Here is a 25506-nt window from a genome sequence, read left to right on the forward strand (position 1 = left end):
ACCGTCAGATTTAAGGAGTGTTTAATTTTCAACTCTATACTATTGAAGTCATCTTGTTACATCTTTATTGAACAGCAATTGATTTGGATAGGGGTCAGAAGTTAATAATTGACAAGTTACTTATATTTTTGTATTGTCTGTTGTACTCTATATCTGAAAGTATACAAAAAAAAAGTCTACTTACAAGATTGATATCTTTTACTCTATTTTGAAAGTGAGTTTACTTTTTTTTTTTTTAAAAAAAATGGGACTTAGGATTTGAAGATAAGAAAGCATCATATGCCAGTGGTTGATTGAACTCCACTAGAGCCCCCACCAATAGTGGCAGTGGTGACGGGGCCTCCAAAGTTGGAAAGAACACTTTGACACAATGCCTCATTGGGAACTTCACCCGGCAGAAGTTGACTGAGATCAGAGGCCCTGTGAGGATCGTGTCAGGTAGAAGATGCCGCCACAGACACAGAGTTGGCGTGGTTGTTGTCATCTGAGGGACATGTGTGTATTTGTTGTTTTCTTGAGTGAAACATGTTAAATATTACCATATCATGTTACCTCTCTTACACTTTTACTAAGTTGGCTATAACTTCAGAAAAGGGTAAGTTCCCAGAGATAAGGATGTGATACGTATCTTATCCTGACTGCTCTATGGCTTTGCCATGCATGTTCCTTGGAAGGGCCTAGCAGGCCTGGTCACTGTGAACACATCATTTAACAGAGAGCAAGTACCTCCTATGTGCCAGGTGCACGTGCTTGCCCTTATGAAACCACATGCTGGTGGAAGTGCGCCTTTTCTCTTTTCCCTATGAGAATTTGTCAGCTTTGGAAGATGATGCCCTTTCCAAGTTTGAGGGAAGATGAAACAAACTTCCAGTGGTAGAATGGCAATGCACACTCTGAAATCTCTTGTTATTGCAGTAATATAGTTGGATTGAGGCTTTTCTTTATCTTTGGAGCATCCATATTTTCTTTTCCTTTTTTTGAGACAGAGTCTTACTCTGTGGCACAGGCTGGAATGCAGTGGTGTGATTACAGCTCACTGCAGCCTCAACCTCCCAGGCTCAAGCAATCCTCCTACCTTAGCCTCCTGAGTAGTGTATGCCACCATGCCTGGCTAATTTATCCTTTTTTTCCTTTTTTTAAATTTTTATGTTTTTCTAAAGATGGGGTTTACCCATGTGGCCTAGGCTGGTCTCAAAACGAGGCTCAAGGGATCCACCTGTCCTGGTCTCCCAAGGTGCTGGGACTACAGGCGTGAGCCACTGTGCCCAGCCCATATTTTCTTGACCATTTTCTTATTACCTTAATTTAGAAATAATTATTGTTATAAGGATTCTGTTGCATTATGTTTGAGGATGTTTTTAGCGATAGTGGGAATACAGGAAATTTTGATAGAGGTGAAGACATTGGCCCGCAGCTGAACAGCAAGATCATGGTTATCATGGAGCCTGTCTAGTTAGAATTTTCCCTGTTTGAGCACTTTTATTCATCTGGGTAGACTTTTGATATTATCTAAATTTAGAACACAGGAAGAAAAACAGGATGGAATTTATTTTACCAGTTTTTGCCTATAAAAATGAACTTCAGGTACATTCCTGTAAGCGTATATGGTGTTTTACTGGATGCAATTAAAAAATGAAAATTAAGAGTTGATGGTTAGAGTTTTTTCAGGGTCTTTTTAAAGTAAAATTTTCATCTTTTCACTTATAGGTAAAAAGCGCAGACTCACCATTATTGAATGTGGGTGTGACATTAACATGATGATTGATCTGGCTAAAGTAGCAGATCTGGTAAGTCAGCAGGGGCAGCCTGGGGTGCTGATGGAGACTTACAGTGTTGTGATAGGTTATTTACCCCGTGAAGGGAAGAGAGTTTTATGATTATTAAAGGAATCATGGTCATCATCAGGGATACAGTAAATGTAATTGAATTGATGATGACAATAGTAATAGTAATAAATGTTGTTATATTAATAATACAGATGGAACGTGCACAATGAAATGTATTCCAAAATCTAAAAGCACATCACAGGATGGAGAAAACGTTTAATGAACACAGCTAATAAGAGCTCATTAACATGCATACATGTATATGTACAAATATATCATAGTAAGTACCATTTCTTCTTGGACCCTTCCTGGCACTGTGCTAACTGCTTTCTACAAATTTAGCTTACGTAAACCCTTGGTACACCCTTGAGGTGAGTAGGTATTATCTGTAGTTTACATAAGATGAAATAGAGCCTCCCAGCAGTTAAGTAACTTGTGTGAAGATGGGACCCTTGTTCCTGATGGTTCTGGAACCTTCATCCTTAATGATAACGCTAAAGTAAGTACATGAATTGCCTGAAGAAGAGGCCAGAGTTTATCAATGGAAAATTTAGATAGTACTCAGTGTGTGGAAAATGTACAGGCTCTTGCATTTATGAAAATGATAATGTTCACTATTTCTGATATTCTATTAACTATCTTTTAAATTAGCAAAAATAAAATAAAAATTAGCAAAAAAAAAAGAAAAAAAAAAGGCCAGACGCAGTGGCTCACGCCTGTAATCCCAGCACTTTGAGAGACTGAAGTGGGCGGATCACCTGAGGTCAAGAGTTCGAGACCAGCCTGACCAACATGCAGAAATCCCGCCTCTACTAAAAATACAAAATTAACTGGGTGGGGTGGTGCATGCCTATAATCCCAGTTACTTAGGAGGCTGCAGCAGGAGAATCACTTCAACCCAAGAGGCGGAGGTTGTGGTAAGCCGAGATCGCGCCATTGCACTCCAGCCTGGGCAACAAGAGTGAAATTCTGTCTCCAAAAAAAAAAAAAAAGTAGCAAAAAATAAGCCATATTGATTAGGAAGTGTGGGGTGACAGATACCCTGTTTCTTTCATTTTTATTTAGTTTTTTTCTAGAGCTACTTATTTTATATTCTGGCCCAAGAAGACTCCTAAAATATAAAGGAAAAAGTAATACAGATTTTAAAGTTGTGCCATTGTAATGTCAGAAAACTAAATAACAGTCAAATTTTGAACATGTAATGCTACTATTAGTAAAAATAAGTGTAATTAATGTAAAGTTGTATAGAGATTACTAAATCTTGTATACTTGAAAAGATTGAAATAGTTCACAGAAGTCATTTGTTTCTCTTTTATTTAAAATGTAGCAAGTTTCTAATTTTAAAGACATACATGTTGAGATGCCTTTACTTTTTTTATTTATAGTTATTATGGATGCATAATAGTTGTACATATTTATGGGGTACGTGTAGTATTTTGATAGAAGCATACAATGTGTGATGATCAAATCGGGTAATTCAGATATCCATCACTTCAAACATTTATCATTTCTTTGCGTTAGGAACATTCTAATTTCATTCTTGTAGTTATTCTGAATTATATAATAAATTATAGTCACCCTATTGTGCTGTTGGACATTAGAATTTATTCTATCTAACTGTATTTTTGTACCTGTTAACCTTTCCCTCTTTGTCCTTCCCTCCCTGCTCCCCTTCCCAGCCTCTTAACCATCACTGAGGGAGATGCCTATGTAAATCTTTTTCAGATTTTCAAAAGGAGCGCACACATTTGGTAAAGCACTCTGACTAATGCAGGGTACACACAATGCGCGTTTTCTCTTTCCTTGCTCTAACCACTGGTCTCTCAGGGCCCTGCAGAGCAGTATCTTTCCAGATACATATAAACACACATGCCACCCTTTAAAAACGCAAATGGTAGCTTATTTTACACACTCTTCTGTGCTTTGATTTTTTTCGTGTAATATATCTTGGAGGCATATAATCAGTAAGTACTGTAGCTCTGCCTCCTTCTTTTTAATATAATATTCCATTCTATGGATGCACCATAATTTATTTAGCCTAGCTTATGTTGATTGCTCTGCTCTAGGTTGTCAGAGCCTCCTGACTACGGCAAAGGCACACACAGTACGTGGATTTGGGTGTATATGTGCGTGTGTGGATTAGGGGAGTAACACTGGCTTAGATGACAAAGATTGGCAGCTGAGGGACTGTTTGCTCCCTGTTCTTCCTGACCCTGTAACCAGCTGCTTGCCCCTTGGCACTCTGGCATCAGATGTGGTGTGAGGATTTTCCACCTGTTCTTCGAGCTGGTCCAGTGTTGCTGGAGAGCTCTGCTTGCTGCCTTGGTCTGCAGTGGCAGTTGTGCTTTCCTGCAAGCCCAACTTCATATATTCTGTGGTTTTGGGTTTTGAATGTTTCCTAGTTTAATAAAAGGTGGGCATTTCTGTTTCCATTTTGTGTTATTTTCAGTTATCCATGGAAAGGTAAGAACAGAACTATCTTTAATATTAAAACTAGAAGTTTCCAGGAATCAATTCTGAAATTATTTTGCATCTTTGAAACATCTTAAATTTTAAAAATTGGTCTTATCTGCTTATATTTTCTTATATACTACCATCCATCGTAATCTTACTGTTTTTTGACTTAATTCTAAACTGGTAGCTATTTTAAAAAGTTTCTGAGCAATTGAGTTATACAAATTAACATACAAGATAGAGGTTTCCACTGCATACTTCCCAGCAAAAAACAGATTGTGTATGTGTGTGTGTGTGTGTGTGTGTGTGTGTGAGGAGATTGAAAGAAGAGGTTGGTTTTCTATACCTATTTAATATATTTCATTGACTATCACTTTCTTCCCATTCTTTGGATGTCAGAGACCTGTTATTTGGCTTAAAAGTACATTACAGAAAACTTCATTTCTTTAAATTAGGATTTCTTAGGTTAGACCCAGCCTTTTCTGAGTTACTTCTCATGCATTAGAATTCTTAAAATGAAAGTTTATATCCTAGTGCTCATTGTCTTACGGTTGCCTTTTAGAGCAAGTCAGAGGGTGATGGTTTCTCTGGGTGATGCCTGTGTAGTCATTTGATTTAGTCTGCAGTGGGACTTTTCTGTCGAGGGCCAGATAGTAAGTATTTTCGGCTTTGTGGATCATATCTTTTGCAGCTACTTAGCTCTGCAGTTGTAGTGCACAGGCAGCCATAGACAATATGTAAATGAATTAATGTGGCTGTGTTCCAATAAAACTTTAGTTACAAACACAGGTGATGGGTGGATTTGGCCCGTGGCCAGTTGCCAACCCCTAGTGTAGGTGGTCTGTTTTGGTAGTTTCTTTGAGAAATGATGTATTCTGTTTGTAGGTACTGATGCTTATAGATGCCAGCTTTGGGTTTGAAATGGAAATGTTTAAGTTTCTAAACATCTGTCAAGTACATGGCTTTCCTAAAATTATGGGAGTTCTCACCCACCTCGACTCCTTCAAGCATAATGAGAAACTGAAGAAGCCAAAGAAGCGATTAAAACACAGGTTCTGGACAGAAGTTTACCCAGTAGGAAGAGAAATAATTTTTAGATGCTAACGGTATAATCCTTTTAAAATAGACTGAAGAGGCCAGGCACAGTGGCTCATGCCTGTAATCCCAGCACTTGGGGAGGCAGACTCGGGCGGATCACTTGAGGCCAGGAGTTTCGAGCTCAGGGCAATATGGCCAAACCCCGTGTCTACTAAAAATACAAAAATTAGTTGGGTGTGGTGATGCGCGCCTGTAATTCCAGCTACTCGGGAGGCTGAGACGTGAGAATTGCTTGAAGCTGGGAGGCAGAGGGTGCAGTGAGCTGACATTGCACCACTGCACTCCAGCCTGGGTGACAGAGTGAGACTCTGTCTCAAACAAACAAACAGAAAGACTGAAGAGACGTTACTAAACGTCTCTACGATTTGCCTCCTGAATTCCCTTTGTGTTTGTGTTCCCAGTCTCTGGAACGTTTCCCTCAAAAGAGTGCTTATTCTGTGCCTCTTGGTGTATCTCATTTGTCTCTGTACCTGCTGCACCAGGCAGTGTCTGGGTGTTTGGGGGTTGGGACTTAATAGAGTACATCAGAAGTTTCTCCCAGTTACAGGACCAGGCACTGCCCCTTCCTTTCCATACTGCTCTGGTCCATCGGCCACAGAAGCATTTCTATGCTCAGAGGCCTCACCTCCCTCTCCTCACCATACTTAGATGGATGCCCCTGCTCGGCTGCAGAGCAATCTGCCTCTGTGGGGTTCTAATAAGTCCTGAAAGAAGCCAGCAAGGCTCTGGAAGCCTCAGGACAGTGGCTTTGCTAGAAGTGTCCCTTCTTAGGATTGCTGCTTGTTTAGAGCTTTTATTTTGTTGCAGTATTGACGAGAATTTAATTGAAATTTAATTTTTAATTTTCCTTTAATGTTTAGGGTGCCAAACTGTTCTGCCTTTCTGGAATGGTGCATGGAGAATATCAAAACCAAGAAATGCACAATCTAGGCCGTTTTATTACAGTTATGAAGTTTAGGCCTCTCACATGGCAAACTTCTCACCCTTATATCCTGGCAGACAGGTAAAAAGTGACTGTAAACTTTTTCTTCCCGGGCCATATATTTCAAAGCTAAAAAGGCTAGAAAAAGAACAGTGATAGGATTTATTTTGTGCCTGTTTGAATAGTGGGGGTAGAAGTGTAGTTGATGGAAATATTTATATCATTGCTCAAAGATGCTGTGCTTTTGAGAGTAAATTAATTATGAGATGTTTAGGAGAATGGAAGCATTTAAGGCTACAGGATGTGGCCCCATCCTACGTTCATCCTCAGTTTTCAGTGATGCTGCCTTCGTGCCCGGGTGCTTGAGTCCTCATGTGTGCCTTCAGTTTCCTTCCTTTGTGCTCTTCTTTGGGCTGTGGTTTTCTCAGCCTGGAATACCCTTTCTCCACCTGCCAGAATCCAAACCACAGTAAAATCCCAGAGCACAGGCTCACCCTCTTCCAGAAAGGGATTTTCTGAATATGTTCTTCACTCTTCCCTGACCCCAGGTGGACATCATCTCCCTGTCTGATGTCTTACGGAATGAATGTCCCTGTCTGATGTCTTACTGAATGTCACTTTCAGCCTAGAGACACAATTGTGTGCCTGCCCCCTTTCTTCTGCTGGATGGTGAACAGCGCTTCCTTATTTCTGTATTTTCTAGTTTTCTAAACGGCGTGCTTAGTGGACAAGAGTGTGATGAGTCATTGACACATGAAAGGAGGTATAAGAACTTTTGGCATTCATATCTGCTGTATGATTGAGTTTATTTTTCTAGGATGGAAGATTTGACAAACCCAGAGGATATCTGAATAAACATCAAATGTGACTGGCAGGTGTCACTTTATGGTTATGTAAGAGGAGCACACTTGAAAAATAAAAGCCAGCTTCACATGCCAGGTATTCTCTTGTTGTAGAACGTACTAGAATTACACATAGGATTCTTGGGATGGCTTCATTTCTCAGGAAAAGTGAAAAATGACCAAACAAGGGAAGATTGCCTTGCTGGAGGTTTCAAAAGTAAGCCAGCTATGTGTAGGCCTGCAAAGGTGTTACCGAATCCCCTCTTCTCTGACCTCTTGTTTTGTAGCTAGAGGGCCACTGTTTCAGTGTGGCACAATGCCCTTCTTTAGGGTCATGGGTTCAGCCCTTGGACTGTGGATCGTTGTTAACCCCCCAGTCAACAGTAGATACTTACTGACTTCCTGTCAGCTGAAGCTGGCCTTTTGGGTCCTGTCTTCCAAGGGTAGAAGATTTTGCCATGAGTGATGTCAGTTTCCTCCCAGACCCTTGTGCTCTTCCTGAACAATGAAAGAAGCGCTGTTTAAATAAGAAGGAGCAGCTGGTTTATGCGCCTCTTTCTGGAGTTGGGCAAGTGCTGTATGACAAAGACGCTGTCTATGTTGACCTTGGTGGCAGCCGCGGTTTTCAGGCACAGGTGAGATAGGAGTCATTGCTCTGAACTCTCATTATTCTTTCCGAGTCTATTTTTTAATCAAAAAAGATAATGTACTCAACTTTTATTTATTGAAGATTTTTCTCTTGTACTTATAATAAAGGCCCAAATGCATATTGTAAATATGTAGAATAAAAAGAATACCTTTTTTTCATTGTACCAAGCAGAAGAGTCCTGTCCTCCATGGCTCCTTGATCCGTGGCCCCGGCGCGGGCCCTGCTGCCAGTGTGGCACCTGCACGGCTTATCTCCATTTCTACAAAACCAGTGTGCTCGCCAGCTCTCATTGGTCTTTTTCTTTTTCTCATTCACAATGGTCTCCTCATTCTTTCTTTTAAAGCAGATTTCCAATGTTTATCTCTTAGTTCTCAAGTGGAATTTTACTGGGTTAAAATCAGGGCTATTTGAAAATGTTAGAAAAGCTAGCACTGTTGTAGCACTGGAACTGAGATTTTTCTAGCTAGGTGTTTAGGTTATCAGGTTATATACTCACTGAGCTTTGGAAAAGTTTAATGGATATGGGGATCCATTTAAAGCTTTGTTATAAGGATTTTCTTCTCTGGTTTTTGAGGCATTAAGAAAGGTTCTCAGGAAATGTGTCTAAGATAATTTTGAAAACTGAGTGAAACCAGTGTCTCTCCAGGATCTCTGTGCTTTCCTCACGTGCCCTTTCTTGGTGGTGTTGATGAGGTGGAGCCCACCCATGAGCTGGTCGAGTCTTATCTCCACCTACTCCACCATTGATGCCAAGATGGCTTCAAGTTGGGTGATGCTGTTTTCTGATTCCAAGCCACTTGGGTCAGAGGCTATAGATAATCAAGGGGAAGTCTGCTTTTTTCCTATTTTTAATAAAAAGATATATTTCAGAAGATTATATCACCCGTAATTCTGCCATCATAACACATTTTGGTGGAATTCATTCTATGTTGTTTTGTTTTTCTTTGTGTATGCATGTGTCTCTGTGGGCTCTTCACTTATCTGACCTTATGAGGGAGGCTTTTCTAGAAATAAAATACAGGCTACATTTTTCAGCAGACCCCAAATATTCCTCAAATACCACGCCATCTTCCATAGGTTGCTTTCTTGTTGTTTAAGAGACCTGAGGCCACTCGGCTTTCTTTTGGTAGCCAAAACACTAGAGCAGAGTCAGGGAGTTTGTGGCTGTCCAGAAGCCACATGCCTTGTCTCTGAAAGCCACATGCCTTGTCTCTTTTATTTAGATTATGTTGTATTATCTACCATGGGTAAGTTTCCACTGAGGTGTGGCTTATGTGAATTATTTTTCAGCCTGGGTTCGGAATTTATATACCTTTATACATAGTGGATGTTTGTAAAACATTGGTTTTGTTGTATTAATTTGTGACTCCCAGTAAAATTTATCTGAAAATTTTGAGGTAATCTAGTATGTAATTTGTTACAATGTGCATAAACTAATACCTCAGTGCCTGACATAACGAGTGTTATGAGCTACTTTCATTTTTGCATATCCATCTGGTCATCCTTTTTCTATAAGAATACTCTCTTCTAATACAGTTACAGGTAAAATACATAATTTTATTTCTATATTCTGAGCATTTTTTTTTCTGTACAGTCTTTATGTAGTCATCATTTTGTTGTTACCGGTGTTTTTTGTAATTGTGGTTTTTTTGTTTTTGTTTTTGTTTTGAGATAAGGTCTCACTTTGTCTCCCAGGCTGGAGTACAGTGATGTGATCTTGGCTCACTGCAGCCTTGAACTCCCAGGCTCAAGTGATCCTCCCATTTCTACCCCACAAGTAGCTGGGACTACAGGAGTACACCACCACTCCCGGCTAATTTTTTAAATTTTGTTCTAGGGATGAGTTCTCACTATGTTGCCCAGGCTGGTCTCAAACTCCTGGGCTCAAGCAATCTTCCCACCTTGGCCTCCCAAAGTCCTGGGATTACAAATGTGAGCCACTATGCGTGGCCTATTATTGCTGTATTCTAACTTATCCATTCTATTCTAATGTATCTCTTATGGTACAATTTTTTTGTTTTTTCTAATTTATGTTTTCATACATTTATATATTGTACTACGTTAAATAGCTTCGTATAGTTTTCTTTCATTCAGTGATTTTAGCCTCCTGATGATCTTCTCTATCAGTTATGGCACTGGTGACTTAAAATGAATGTTCTTCCTCTGTCATTCCTCCTACATTTGTTAGCTGGCATCTTTAACAAAGAGCTTTCACTTCTCTTTATTTCGGTATCACCTCTGACTAATGCACTTGCATTTTATTCCATGGGTTATTTTCCATCACCATCATTGTTCTTTCTGATGCCTATGCTGTCCCAGATTCGGCCGTGGGAGCCTTCAGCCTGTCTCCTGTGTCCTTTCAACTGTCTCTGTTAGTCTTTGAGCATTTCTTACTTTCTGACGGAACAAGAGGATCCAGGCTCATTTTGCCTTCTTTCTGCCTTGGGCCTGGACTCAGCCATTTCTCTTAAGGATCATGTGTTTTTAGCTTAGAAATTAATCAGCTTTCCAAAAGATCTACAAAACACTAACTTCCCTGTTAAGCAATTTTTTTCTAAAATTAGATTTTTTTAAAAAATAATTATTCCTTTATTCTCTCTATAAGTTCTTTTGAAGTGTGGCGTTAGGGAACCATGCCTGAGTTTGCTTATTAACTCTTCCAGTGTTTATCAGATCACTTTTTCCCTGCGCTATGTCATCTTAAACATGTTAAATAATTCCTTGACATTTTCTATTTCTTTGTATTTCCATTGACTATATTGCCATTTCTAGGTTGGCTGATTAATGCACAAATTGAATTATTTTGCATTTCCTTGGTAATTTAGGCTGTTGATGTCAGAGGAGGAAATGGAAAGCCATTTTTGGAAATGATTGTAAGCTAACATCCTCTCTCCTTTCTTAGTCTCTTGATTTTTTTTTTTTCTTACCCAAGTATATACAGGTTGATTTTTTTTTCTTTCTAGAAGATCCAAGATCTTTGATTTAGAGATATATTCTCTTAATGTTAACTGGTATTAGAATCCTCTTTTCTGTATTTTATTTCAATGTATTTTAAAAATGGAAATGATTATATTTTCTTTTAACTTGTGAAGTAGAGCATGGCATACAAATGTTATATTCTCACTATTTCAAAAAATTACCTTCTTACTGTCCAAGTTATATTCAGCATATAAAGTCTATCCAGCTTTGTTGTTGATACAGTGTGATTATTACATGTTGATAAGGTATGAATTGGAGATGGGATCCAAAATTAATGTTCTCATTGTAATTTTTAAGCTAATTGTAGGGTTGGTGGTGAATATTTTACTTCTGTAAAATGAAAACAGCATTTCATCAGAAGTTGTTTTATGGTCTTTCAGACATTTTGTTTTAAATCTTTGGTGCTTTTTGCCCATGAAGTATCTCTTTTGTGTGTTTGTGTTTGTGTGTATGTGTATTGATCTGCCTCTAAATTTCACAGCGCTCATTGTCAGGAATCAATAGGATCAGTCCTAGGCAGAGAGCTGAGCAGTACTCTAGTACGTCTCTGTGTCCTGGTTGCCACATTATCTCTGTTGTTTATTTATGGATTGGAGAACTCTCTGACCTGTAACAAAGGTTGGATAGGTCAGAGACAATTGGAAGAGGAATCCTCTACTCTATTGTCCCCTGTGCCCCACGCCAAAATACACTCTGAAATCTGTATTTAAATATTAAATTAGTATGGTTAAGGTATTCTTTTTTAATGTTAAAAAATTAAATGGTCAGCCCACTTAATATTTACAATGTAGGACTTACCTTGCGTATTCTCTGTCTTGTATTTTTGCTTTATTTAAGCTAAACTGGCCTCCAAAGCTGGAAGGTGAATTAACAGTTGAAAATAATGACATGTATACAAGGTGTGTTTGGAGGATTGCAGATGCAGGGGCACTGTACTGCTGAGGGAGTGTTGGAAGCTCACTGCAGAAGATGATAAAAGCAGACTGATGTGTATTACTTGCTGAAATATAAACTGGAGGCACAGGTGAAGATTACTAAACCTAATCTGAGCAGTTTGGCAGATAAGACAGGCTGTCAGGCCGTGGCAGTTCAGCAGTGGGCGTGCTGCCTGTGAACCAAGTCATTTGTTCCAGAGGACTACACTTAAATACCACAAATAAAATTTTCCTTGTCACTGATATTTGGTATCACAATGAAATAGATGTTATCTTTCAGGTTTCCGGTTGAATTACCAGCCATTAACATCTGGTGATTTGGGTTGTAAAATTATTTTTAGTTTTGCCTGTTCATATTTCATCCACAAAGCACAAACAAGATATATTTTCCCACATAAGAATGTAAGCAGTATAAGACTTTAAAACACACTAATGAAATATACATGATTACATGCTTCAATGAACTAAAACTTTCATCTGTGATCTTTATTTTGCAACACTCTGAAGTAACATTACAGTCTTTTCAGTGTGCTATGTTATCGATATCCCCTACTTTACTCTGGGAATCCTTTATTGCCATTGAGCATATGAAAGTTGAGACATGCGCATAGCTTCTCCCCATTGAGCCCATCAGTGGGGAGGAGCTATGTACCGGGGACACTTGGCAAAGATTTTCATGAGTCTGTTGGATGTAACAGCTCCTTAAGGAAACTTCACAGTTTACCTTCCCTATTTTTTTTGCCATTTGTAAACTACGGCTCAGTGATGTAAAACATAATACATTCTGAGCTGTGGCATAACTGCAGCTTAGGTTTTCATATTCAAGACAAGCAGAGGTATAGCTGAAAATGTATGAACGCTTATCATGCCTCAAGATCCCTTTGTTGGTTTAGTTGTGACAACTTCCAAACACCTGACTTGGGGCTAAAGCATCTTTCTATCTGGCATCAGTATTTCTAAGTTGCCTTTAAACTGAATAAACATTTGGTGTTTATATTTAATTGCTTCAATGTGGAACACTGCAATTTAAAAAATTACATATATGTAATATAATATTTTACACTAAATAATAGTGACTGGCAGTCCATTGGCCAAAGAAGTATTATTTTTCAGATATTCTGCTCTGTGTCATCAGCTGTAGACACTGACCTGGTATTTATCTGGAAAGGCTTGCTGTCAGGGGTTCACAGTGCTGCCTGTGAGTTATCTCCAGACCCTTTACAGATGGCACTTTAGGACAAGGTGAATCACAGGTTGCACTAGAAGTTGCCTTTGAAATTAGACCTGAACTATGTGGAACTGGAACCCTTGTACACAAAGCTCTCTACCATCCAAATCCTGATGAACTCTTAGGGAAGAACAGTTTTCCAGATTCATTCTTTCCACGCATAAGATTTCCCCACTGCCCAATTAAAAATTTTCTCCCATTCTGTGGGTTGCCTGTTCACTCTGATGGTAGTTTCTTTTGCTGTGCAGAAGCTCTTCCATTTAATTAGATCTGATTTGTCAATTTTGGCTTTTGTTGCCATTGCTTTTGGTGTTTTAGACATGAAGTCCTTACCCATGCCTATGTCCAGAATGGTATTGCCTAGGTTTTCTTCTAGGGTTTTTATGGTTTTAGGTCTAACATTTAAGTCTCTAATCCATATTGAATTAATTTTTGTATAAGGTGTAAGGAAGGGATCCATTTTTAGCGTTCTATATATGGCTAGCCAGTTTTCCAAGCACCATTTATTAAATAGGGAATCCTTTCCCCATTTCATGTTTTTGTCAGGTTTGTCAAAGATCAAATGGTTGTAGATGTGTGGTGGTATTATTTCTGAGGGCTCTGTTCTGTTCCATTGGTCTATATCTCTGTTTTGGTACCAGTACCATGCTGTTTTGGTTACTGTAGCCTTGTAGTATAGTTTGAAGTCAGGTAGCATGATGCCTCCAGCTTTGTTCTTTTGGCTTAGGATTGTCTTGGCAATGTGGGCTCTTTTTTGGTTCCAGATGAACTTTAAAGTAGTTTTTTCCAATTCTGTGAAGAAAGTCATTGGTAGCTTGATGGGGATGGCATTGAATCTATAAATTACCTTGGGCAATATGGCCGTTTTCATGATATTGATTCTTCCTATCCATGAACATGGAATGTTCTTCCATTTGTTGTGTCCTCTTTTATTTCATTGAGCAGTGGTTTGTAGTTCTCCTTGAAGAGGTCCTTCACATCCCTTGTAAGTTGGATTCCTAGGTATTTTATTCTATTTGAAGCAGTTGTGAATGGGAGTTCATTCATGATTTGGCTCTCTGTTTGTCTGCTGTTGGTGTATAAGAATGCTTATGATTTTTGCACATTGATTTTGTATCCTGAGACTTTGCTGACGTTGCTTATCAGCTTAAGGAGATTTTGGACTGAGACGATGGGGTTTTCTAAGTATACAATCATGTCATCTGCAAACAGGGACAACTTGACTTCCTCTTTTCCTAATTGAATACCCTTTATTTCTTTCTCCTGCCTGATTGCCCTGGCCAGAACTTCCAACACTATGTTGAATAGGAGTGGTAAGAGAGGGCATCCCTGTCTTGTGCCAGTTTTCAAAGGGAATGCTTCCAGTTTTTGCCCATTCAGTATGATACTGGCTGTGGGTTTGTCATAAATAGCTCTTATTATTTTGAGATATGTTCCATCAATACTGAATTTATTGAGAGTTTTTAGCATTAAGGGCTGTTGAATTTTGTCAAAGGCCTTTTCTGCATCTGTTGAGATAATCATGTGGTTTTTGTCTTTGGTTCTGTTTATATGTTGGATTAGGTTTATTGATTTGCATATGTTGGACCAGCCTTGCATCCCAGGGATGAAGCCCACTTGATCATGGTGCATAAGGTTTTTGATGTGCTTCTGGATTCAATTTGCCAGTATTTTATTGAGGAGTTTTGCATCAATGTTCATCAGGGGTATTGGTCTAAAAAATCTCTTTCTTTGTTGTGTCTCTGCTAGGCTTTGGTACCAGCATGATGTTGGCCTCATAAAAGCAGTTAGGGAGGATTCCATCTTTTTCTATCGATTGGAATAGTTTCAGAAGCAATGGTACCAGCTCCTCCTCTGGAGTAGAATATGGCTGTGAATCCATCTGGTCCTGGACTTTTTTTGGTTGGTAGGCTATTAATTATTGCCTGTATTTCAGAGCCTGTTATTGCTCTATTCAGGGTTTCGGCTTCTTCCTGGTTTAGTCTTGGGAGAGGGTATGTGTCCAGGTATTTATCCATTTCTTCTAGGTTTTCTAGTTTATTTGGATAGAAGTGTTTATAGTATTCTCCAATGGTAGTTTGTATTTCTGTGGGGTCGGTGGTGATATCCCCTTTATCATTTTTTATTGTATCTATTTGATTCTTTTCTCTTTTCTTCTTTATTAGTCTTGCTAGCGGTCTATCAATTTTGTTGATCTTTTCAAAAAATCAGCTCCTGGATTCATTGATTTCTTGAAGGGTTTTTTGTGTCTCTATCTCCTTCAGTTCTGCTCTGATGTTAGTTATTTCTTGCCTCCTGCTAGCTTTTGAATATGTTTGCTCTTGCTTCTCTAGTTCTTTTAATTGTGATGTTAGGGTGTTAATTTTAGATCTTTTCTCCTTTCTCTTGTGGCCATTTACTGCTATAAATTTCCCTCTACACACTGCTTTAAATGTGTCCCAGAGATTCTGGTGTGCTGTATCTTTGTTCTTATTGGTTTCAAAGAACATCTTTATTTCTGCCTTCATTTCGTTATGTACCCAGTAGTCATTCAGGAGCAGGTTGTTCAGTTTCCATGTAGTTGAGCAGTTTTGAGAGAGTTTCTTAATCCTGAGTTCTAGTTTGATTGCACTGTCATCTGAGAGACAGTTTGTTATAATTTCTGTTCTTTTACATTTTCTGAGGAGTGCTTCCAAGTATGTGGTCAATTTTGGAATAAGTGCGATATGGTGCTGAGAAGAATGCATATTCTGTTGATTTGGGGTGGAGAGTTCCGTAGATGTCTATTAGGTCTGCTTGGTGCAGAGCTGAGTTCAATTCCTGGATATCCTTTTTAACTTTCTGTCTTGTTCATCTGTCTAATGTTGATGGTGGGGTATTAAAGTCTCCCATTATTATTGCATGGGAGTCTAAGTCTCTTTGTAAGTCTCTAAGGACTTGCTTTATGAATCTGGGTGCTCCTGTATTGGTTGCATATATATTTAGGATAGTTAGCTCTTCTTGTTGAATTGATCCCTTTACCATTATGTAATGGCCTTCTTTGTCTCTTTTGATCTTTGATGGTTTAAAGTCTGTTTTATCAGAGACTAGGATTGCAACCCCTGCCTTTTTTTTATTTTCCATTTGCTTGATAGATCTTCCTCCATCCCTTTATTTTGAGCCTATGTGTGTCTCTGCACATGAGATGGGTCTCTTGAATACAGCACACTGATGGGTCTTGACTCTTTATCCAATTTGCCAGTCTGTGTCTTTTAATTGGAGCATTTAACCCATTTACATTTAAGGTTAATATTGTTATGTGTTAATTTGATCCTGTCATTATGATGTTAGCTGGTTATTTTGCTCATTAGTTCATGCAGTTTCTTCCTAGCATCCATAGTCTTTACATTTTGGCTTGTTTTTTCAGTGTCTGGTACCAGTTGTTCCTTTCCATGTTTAGTGCTTCCTTTAGGAGCTCTTGTAGGGCAGGCCTGGTGGTGATAAAATCTCTCAGCCTTTGCTTGTCTATAAAGGATTCTATTTCTCCTCCACTTATAAAACTTAGTTTGGCTGGATATGAAATTCTGGGTTGAAAATTCTTTTCTTTAAGAATATTGAATATTGGCCCCCACTCTCTTCTGGCTTATAGAGTTTCTGCTGAGAGATCTGCTGTTAGTCTGATGGGCTTCCCTTTGTGAGTAACCCGACCTTTCTCTCTGGCTGCCCTTAACATTTTTTCCTTCATTTCAATTTTGGTGAATCTGAGAATTACATGTCTTGGAGTTGCTCTTCTCGAGGAGTATCTTTGTGGCGTTCTCTGTATTTCCTGAATTTGAATGTTGGCCTGCCTTGCTAGGTTGGGGAAGTTCTCCTGGATAATACCCTGCAGAGTGTTTTCCAACTTGGTTCCATTTTCCCCATCACTTTCAGGTACACCAATCAGATGTAGATTTGGTCTTTTCACATAGTCCCATATTTCTTGGAGGCTTTGTACATTTCTTTTTACTCTTGTTTCTTTAAACTTCTCTTCTCACTTCGTTTCATTCACTTGATCTTCAATCACTGATACCGTTTCTTCCAGTTGATTAAATCGGTTACTGAAGCTTGTGCGTTTGTCACATAGTTCTCGTGCCATGGTTTTCAGCTCTATCGGGTCATTTAAGGACTTCTCTACATTGGTTATTCTAGTTAGCCATTCGTCTAATCTTTTTTCAAGGTTTTTAGCTTCTTTGTGATGGGTTCGAACTTCCTCCTTTAGCTCAGAGAAGTTCGATCGTCTGAAGCCTTCTTCTCTCAGCTCGTCAAAGTCATTCTCCATCCAGCTTTGTTCCGTTGCTGGCGAGGAGCTGTGTTCCTTTGGAGGGGGAGAGGCACTCTGATTTTTAGAATTTTCAGCTTTTCTGCTCTGTTTTTTCCCCATCTTTGTGGTTTTATCTACCTTTGGACTTTGATGATGGTGACGTACAGATGGGGTTTGGGTGTGGATGTCCATTCTGTTTGTTAGTTTTCCGACAGGACCCTCAGCTGCAGGTCTGTTGGAGTTTGCTGGAGGTCCACTGCATACCCTGTTTGCCTGGGTATCAGCAGCGGAGGCTGCAGAAGAGTGAATATTGCTGAACAGCAAATGTTGCTCCCTGATCGTTCCTCTGGAAGCTTCATCTCAGAGGGGTACCCGGCCCTGTGAGGTGTCAATCTGCCCCTACTGGGGGGTGCCTCCCAGTTAGGCTACTCACAGGTCAGGGATCCACCTGAGGAGGCAGTCTGTCTGTTCTCAGATCTCAAACTCCATGCTGGGAGAACCACTACTCCCTTCAAAGCTGTCAGGCAAGGACCTTTAAATCTGCAGAGGTTTCTGCTGCCTTTTGTTTGGCTATGCTCTGTCCCCAGAGGTGGAGTCTACAGAGGCAGGCAGGCCTCCTTGAGCTCTGGTGGGCTTCCCCCAGATCAAGCTTCCCGGCCGCTTTGTTTACCTACTCAAGCCTCAGCAATGGTGGGCCCCCCTCTCCCAGCCTTGCTGCTGCCTTGCAGTTAGATCTCAGACTGCTGTGCTAGCAATGAGGGAGGCTCCGTGGACATGGGATCCTCCGAGCCAGGCACGGGATATAATCTCTTGGTGTGCCATTTGCTAAGACCCTTGGAAAAGCACAGTATTAGGGTGGGAGTGACCCAATTTTCCATGTGCTATGTGTCACGGTTTCCCTTGGCTAGGAAAGGGAATTGCCTTACCCCTTCTGCTTCCTGGGTGAGGCAATGCCTCATCCTGCTTTGGCTCTCGCTCAGTGGGCTGCACCCACTGTCCTGCACCCACTGTCCAACATGCCCCAGTGAGATGAACTTGGTACCTCAGTTGGAAATGCAGAAATCACCCGTCTTCTGCGTTGCTTACGTTGGAAGCTATAGCCTGGAGCTGTTCCTATTCAGCCATCTTGGAACCTGATCCCGCTGTTTTCATTGATTTTAGTGTCAGAGATGGCTTTGGATTCCCAGTTCTGTGTGCTCCTGTCTGGCTCCTGAACCTAGCTGGAGAGGTGTGTCAGTCCCAACTGGTGAAGTCCTGAGAGGAAGCTACACAAAAGGCAGCAAGGTATTAATAAATGTACCTCTGACATTTTAACCCCGTCTGATTTTTCCATGGAATGGACAAGTAGTAGCCTCTGTCAGAGCTACCTTGTAAAGGAAAAAAAAGAAACTTGAAGTCGTAAACTGTTTATTAGTTTGTGCTGTTATTTTTGTGTTAACTCATTTATATTGATTTGTAAATTATTAATTTATGAGCTACTATTTATCAATTCATTGCCTACATGTCAGCAAACAAGTTTTCTTCTTAATAAAGAATCCAATGGCTGGGCACAGTGGTTCACACCTATAATCTCAGCACATTGGGATAGCAAGGCAGGAGGATTCCTTGAGGCTAGGAGTTCAAGACCAGCCTGGGCAACATAGCAAGATTTCATCTCTGCAAAAAAATGAAAACATTGGCTGGGCATGGTGGCTCCTTCTTGTAGTTCAGGCTACTCAGGAGCCTGAGGTGGGAGGATCGCTTGAACCCAGGAGTTTGAGGCTGCAGTGAACTGTGATCCTAACACTGCTCTCTAGCCTGGATGACACACCAAGACACCATCTCTTCAAAAAAGGAATCTAGGGGCATCAGTGTGTGCACGCAGCATGGCTTGTGAATGCGGAAGTGCATGTGTGCATAGTTGTGCTCAAGAATGTGTTGATGAAATGATTATACCTTCTCAGAATGAAGGTAATTTTTCTTTTCTTTTTTTTTTTTTTGAGATGGAGTCTCGCTCTGTCACCAGGCAGGAGCGCAGTGGCACTATCTTGGCTCACTGCAACCTCTGCCTTCTGGGTCAAGTGATTCTCTTATCTCAGCCTCCCAAGTAGCTGGGACTACAGGCACACACCACTGCTCCCAGCTAATTTTTTGTATTTTAGTAGAGACGGGGTTTCACCATGTTGGCCAGGATGGTCTCAATCCCCTGACGTGATCTGCCCGCCTCGGCCTCCCAAAGTGCTGGGATTACAGGTGTGAGCCACTGTGCCTGGCCTGAAGGTTATTTTCATAAAGATCTCTCCATGTCTTAGATTTGATTCTTCCTTTAAATATTTTTCTCATTGACATTTGAAAGCATCTGGCCATATATAAAATGAAGAATTTTCATAACTCCATAAAAGAATTATGACATCATCTACTATTTCTGTCTCTTGTCTCATAAATCTAAACCATCAACCTGCTTATTTTTGTATACTGTCACACTGTGTATTCCCTGCATTGAATGCCTTTCTGTTGATATTCTCTGTAAAAATTGTGGGAAGTTTTCTGCACCCTAAATTTTCTGTTATGGGGATTAAATATCCACTATCCAGTTTTTTTCCAAGTCTTACAGCAGCAACGGTAAATACAGCCCTCACAGCAGCCTGTTGCTTGTCCTGCAATTATGTTTCCATCACATTACGCAAAGCCTCTTTTTCTTCGTGGTCATACCCTACTAGTAAGTTTTTAAAAAATTTTGTAATATGTGTGTATACAAATACTTAATATGTATGTGTGTACACATACAGCTGATCTCTAGTGAGATTATGTATGCATGAACTATAGAATTAGCTTGAAATTTTAAGAAAATAAATTGTTTTTTAAAGATAAATCTCATGTTTAAGAAGGGGAATTAAAATTCAATCATTTAGGGATGCCTCAGCCTAAACATAATATGGAAAAAGCCATAACCAAAAGTCATGTTAGAGTACTAGGTTACTCAACCTATCATCACATTTAATTAAAATGTCAGTTTGAACCATGGCCAGTCTATTTTGGTTAATATGTTATTTAAATCAGCTTGTGAAGTCTTCATTTTAAATATAGAACTTGTGTTAATGAACTGGAAAATAACATTCGATTGCTTGGAAGTTGTGTTAAAGCCTAAAGATTTATGACTTTGTAAAAGAAGAAAACCAGCTGGTGATCAGTTGGCATTAGTACATGAGGATGTACTCATATTTGGTAATAGGCTTTTTTTTTTCTAACTAGAGTAAGGGAGTTGGGAACAGGAGGCAGAAACAAGGACACAGATGTATAAAAAATCATAGCACAAAACTGCATTGAGTTCTGAGTATAGGTCTGTGATCCATGCTTCAGTCTGAGAGGTTCATGTGTCCCTTAAGAGAAGGGACAGGAAAGCCAGGAGGACAGGAGTATGTTTGGACCTGTGCCTGTGCTTCCACCACAGAAGTCAGCAGCTCTACCTTTCTCTTTTTTCCTTATCTAATAATTGTCTCCTCTTCAAATTTGGGAAATGAGTTTAATCAAAGATTTGTTGTGTTTTTTGTTTGTTTTTGAAATGTGGCCTCAGTGTGTTGCCCAGGCTGGTCTTAAACTCCTGGGCTCAAATGATCCTCCCTCTCAGCCTCCTGAGTAGCTGGGACTACAGGCATGCACCACCACACCCAGCTAAGTTAATGCTAATGTATAGTTTATTTGCTTCGGTTTTGAAGGGCAGGATGTATGTAGTTCTGTGTGTTTAGTGGGGAGTGTTTGTGTGTGTGTGTGTGTAGTCCATTGCTGCTACAACAAACCACCATGTCAGGGCATAAAACAAATTTATTACACTCCTGTATGTCAGAGTCTGATGTGGATGTCCCTGGGCTAAAATCTAGGTGGTGGAAAGGCTACCTTCATCTCTAGAGGGTCTAGGGGAGAATCTTTTTTCTCACCTTTTCCACATTCTGGAGTCTGCCTGCATTTTTTGGCTTTGGGCTCTTCTCCACTCTCACCACTAGCGACCTTGCATCTCATGGGCCCTTCTTCTATGGCCACATGTCTCTGTGGCTCTTTCCTTCCCCCTTCCTTCCACTGTTAAGGACTCATGTGCTTACTTAGTCCTGATGGAGACGCCATCATCACCCACATGAGCCCACTGTCCTAATCCATACAGGCTGCTACAAGGAAATGCACTAGACTGGGCAGCTTATAAACAACAGAACTTTGTTTCTCGCTGTCCTGGAGGCTGAGAAGTGCAAGATCAAGGTGCCCGCAATTTTGGTGCCTGGAGAAGGTCTGCTTTCTCTTGGAGGCCTCCTTCTTTCTGTGTCTTCACATGATGAGAAGAACAAACAAGCTCCCTTGTGCCTTTAATAAGGGTGCTAATCCCAGTCATGAGGACAGAATCTCCCATAAGGCTTAACCTCCTAATACCATCACCTTGAGGGTTAGGATTTTAGCCCATGAACGTTGACGGAACACAACGTTCCTTCCATAGCACCAGGGTAGTCTCCTCATGTCAAGGTCTTTACCTTAATCACATGCATGATGTACCGTTTTCATGTAAGGTTCTAGGAATCTGTGGACGTCTTTGGGGGGCCATTATTTTGCTGACCACATTATACATATATTTTAATATTCTAGACTCGTATGAAAACAATGCTACTTCTATTGCTTTATATGTGTATGTGTGTGTGTTAAATTTATTTTCAAAAAAGTCATAGACAAAAACATACCCATTTTGTTTAAAAAAAGTTTTTTACTATTTTACTTCATACTGCCAACTCCTTTTTCCTGAAACGGCTTCTATCCTGGAATTCTTTTTTGCTATTAGTTTTATTTTATTGAAATATTCATGAATGAGCATAGACTTGTATATGGATTTAAAATTCATAGTAATGTTCTCATGAATTCATCAGTGAATAACATTTTATAGACAAAATATCTGCACTAGGATCAGGACAAGAGGAAGAGGTATAATTCCCTTGTATTAAGGTACCGCCATTCATTGTTATTATTTTAAAATACGAGTGTTGACTGATGTTAAAACACAAAAAGGGGCCAGGAGTGGTGGCTCCCGCCTGTAATCCCAACACTTTTGGAGGCCGAGGCGATTGGATCACCTGAGGTCAGGAGTTTGAGACCAGCGTGGCCAAGATGGTGAAACCTCATCTCTACTAAAAATACAAAAATTGACTAGGCGTCTGTTTTGCACCTGTAATTTTAGCTACCCAGGAGGCTGAGTCAGGAGAATCGCTGGAACCTAGGAGGCGGAGGCTGCCATGAGCGGAGATCATACCAGTGCACTCCAGCCTAGGTGACAGAAAGAACAAGACTCTGTTCTTTCCCCCCACCCAAAACACACACACACACACACGCGCACGCGCGCAAAAGGATAATTGGCCAGGCACAGTGGCTTACGCCTGTAATCCCAACACTTTGGGAGGCTGAGGCGGGCGGATCACCTGAGGCCGGGAGTTCGAGACCAGCCTGACCAACATGGAGAAACCCTGTCTCTATTAAAAATACAAAAATTAGCAGGGCATGTTGGCCCATGCCTGTAATCCCAGCTACTCGGGAGGCTGAGTCAGGAGAATCGCTTGAACCTGGGAGATGGAGGTTGCTGTGAGCTGAGATCGCACCATTGCACTCCAGCCTGGGCAACAAGAGTGAAACTCTGTCTCAAAGAGAAAAGAAAAAGGGCAGATTTATAATTGGGCAGTAGAATTGAAAATCATTTTAACAAATATCCAAAATGCCTAAGGAACTTGTATAAATAAATAGGAAAAAAAAAGACAGAAAAACATCAAGAAGCCCCCAAAAAAGCAGATTTATAAAGGGGCAATGGATTTGAGTAGACGTTTAGCCAAAGAAGACATCCAGCTGGTGAAAAGGCATATGGAAAGGCACTTAACATCACTGATTACCGGGAAAATGAAAATCAAAACTGCCACAAGTGGCTTAGACCATAGCGGCGTGCATGAACGTTTTCAGGCCTTCAGTTGTTGGGAGTGGCTGAGGAGAGTGGGGAGCTTTTGTCTGTAGTTGCAAGAGTGGAGTCTCAACAAGAACCAGTGTATTCTGGACATGTGTGGGCCCTGGAGTGTGCGTGGCTGGATGCCTTGTCTACCTGTGCCTTACAGAGTGACACCATTGTGCTGTGGTCGATCAGAGGGGCAGGTGGCTTTCACAGGGAGTGAGAAGTGGCGGGGGTTGGTTTGTTTGCCTGTGGATGATAGCAAAAGTGTGTTGGCTTCCCAAGAACTTTTTCCAGTGGCCTGTTTTACTGCAGTTCTAGATCCAGACTGGGGTCCCAAGGCATTTCAGCAGCCCACAGCTTCTTAGTAAGTGCATGTTCAGTTGGATCCCCCAGCTCAGCCTGGGTCATCCCCACCTTCTGCCTCCTGGGCCATAGCTCGGCTCTGCACTGAGCTGTCATCCTGTGGTGAGCAAGACCCCATTCTTGGGCTTCAGTGTCTTTTCCTGCAGCATGCAATCAAGGTGGTGGCTGGAAGGGGCCAAGGAGCCACATCTCACAGTGCCTGCTGCCTGAACAAGGACCAGAGGCTTGTGTAACACATGGCTGTCAGCTTTCTCCTATTTGATGACCCTTCAGCTGCCCCCACATGGCTTTCTAGCTCACAGCAGATCTAGCCTCCTCTGAGCAGTGAAGATGGGATGTTTTATGGTCATTTTCCCTGGTGTGCAGAGCCCAAGTGGAGTTCTTCAGCCCACCCTAGTCCATCCCCTCACTAACCCCCCTGGAGGGAGATCCTGTTAGTCACTATGGGGTGAGTGTCTGTGTGTGTGTGTGTGTGTGTATGTGTGTGTGTTCATCACTTGTTGCTTGGGGTTGGGAAGAGACAACAAAAGCCTACAGAATCTCTTGTTCTCAGTTCATCTCCCACCCTAGTCCAATCATGGTCTAACATCCTTAGCTACCAATGGCAGAGGAGACTCTGCACATTTGTGTTCATGTGGCCTTGGATGTTGGCAGATTCAGATTGGTGCCCCAGGCATCTGTGCCTGTAACTGCAGTTTCAGCAGGCTCAGGACCAGGCTAAAGGGCCTCCAAGCTTCCTCCAGTTTCCTGGTGCATGCATGTGCAATATACTCCCCTGGCCTGGGACTTTCCTGCCTCTTGCCAGTTGGGTCAGAACTAGCTTATGAATCAGTGTTTTCTGAGCTTTAATAGAATTGGCTCCGACCAGTTGGATACCTGAAAAGGGCTATGTGATATAGATTCTTAAAGATACATTATTTTAGAGTAGTTTTGAGTGTACAGCAAAATGGAGTGCAGAGTGCAGAGATCTCATATGCCCTCAATTTCTGTACACGCTCGGGTCACTCCACAAACAACCTCCTACACCAGAGATACTTTGAAACATTAGAAAATATATTTGAGCATCCAGAAATTTATAAACTAGGCAGCCCCAGACTGCAGGCAGCTCAGAGGTCCTACAGAGAGGCTTAGGGACGGTGGGGGGAGAATTTTATATGGTGAATGTGGAAGAAAAAGAAAATACTTGATTGGGTGAAATAAAGCAGTGGCCTCATTTGCAACATTACAGTGGAAAGTCTCTGAGTCACTGAGTCAAGTTTTGGTTTGTTTAAGGAGGAATTGAGTGTACTGCAGCCACCTCAGCCTCATGGCCGCCTGTTTATTTGATTATTTTTAGCAGAGAAGATCCGTTTAGAACTCTGTTGCCCTGGCTAGAGTGCAGTGGTGTGATCACGGCTCACTGCGGCCACAACCTTCCAGGCTCAGGTGATCCTCCCACCTCAGTGCTCCCCACCCTGAGTAGCTGGGACTACAGGCACGTGCCAGCACACCACCATGCTAGGCTAATTGTATTTTTTTGAGAGATGGAGTTTCCCTAAGTTGCTTCGGCTTCTTTTGAACTCTTAGACTCAAATAATCTGCCTGCATTGGTCTCCCCAAGTGCCGGAATTACAGGCCATCTAAATCTTTTATCTCAGATTTGCCTTGTGACAAAAGGAGGGATACTTTTTCTGACATGATGAGGCAGAGAAAGGGGAGGTGGGCGCATCCTGTGCATATTCTTTTCTCAGGTGATGGGGGAGTTCGAGACCAGCCTGAATATGGTCGGCTCTTGCCTAATGGGATATATTTTCTCCTTGAATGATTTTGCAAGATATCAGATGAGAGAAGTTGAATAAATGTTAGAAGAACATAAAGATAGGTTACACATGTTGGGTTTCTGAAGAAATGATGTCACCAGAGAAACAAAACTTTTATTGATTTCTGGAAACATTTAGCGCCAATTTTTTATGTAAGTAAATTGAATGTATGAAATACATTAAAAAATTACTTACTTTTATGTAAGTAAATT

The 25506-nt window shown here is 40.8% G+C and overlaps 1 protein-coding gene across 16 annotated transcripts in view; it reads left to right on the forward strand.

The window, feature by feature from the left end:
- Window positions 1–253: 253 nt before the first annotated feature.
- The window catches only part of LOC105486713 (arf-GAP with GTPase, ANK repeat and PH domain-containing protein 5-like), a 53155-nt gene continuing 27902 nt past the window's right edge, over window positions 254–25506 (forward strand). For 6 of the 16 annotated variants that reach the window (XM_071070003.1, XM_071070015.1, XM_071070009.1 and 3 more), the window contains exons 1-4: window positions 254–438; window positions 1708–1787; window positions 6239–6381; window positions 24832–25446. The gene's annotated coding sequence lies outside the window, so the exon portion shown is untranslated. Of the gene's footprint in view, window positions 439–1707; window positions 1788–6238; window positions 6382–18352; window positions 18476–22921; window positions 25447–25506 lie in introns of those variants that run through there. The other 10 variants (XM_071070012.1, XM_071070018.1, XM_071070006.1 and 7 more) reach the window with 9 other exon arrangements.

Source organism: Macaca nemestrina, chromosome 9 (assembly GCF_043159975.1).
Source record: "Macaca nemestrina isolate mMacNem1 chromosome 9, mMacNem.hap1, whole genome shotgun sequence".
In the NCBI taxonomy this organism is placed as follows: Eukaryota; Metazoa; Chordata; class Mammalia; order Primates; family Cercopithecidae; genus Macaca; species Macaca nemestrina.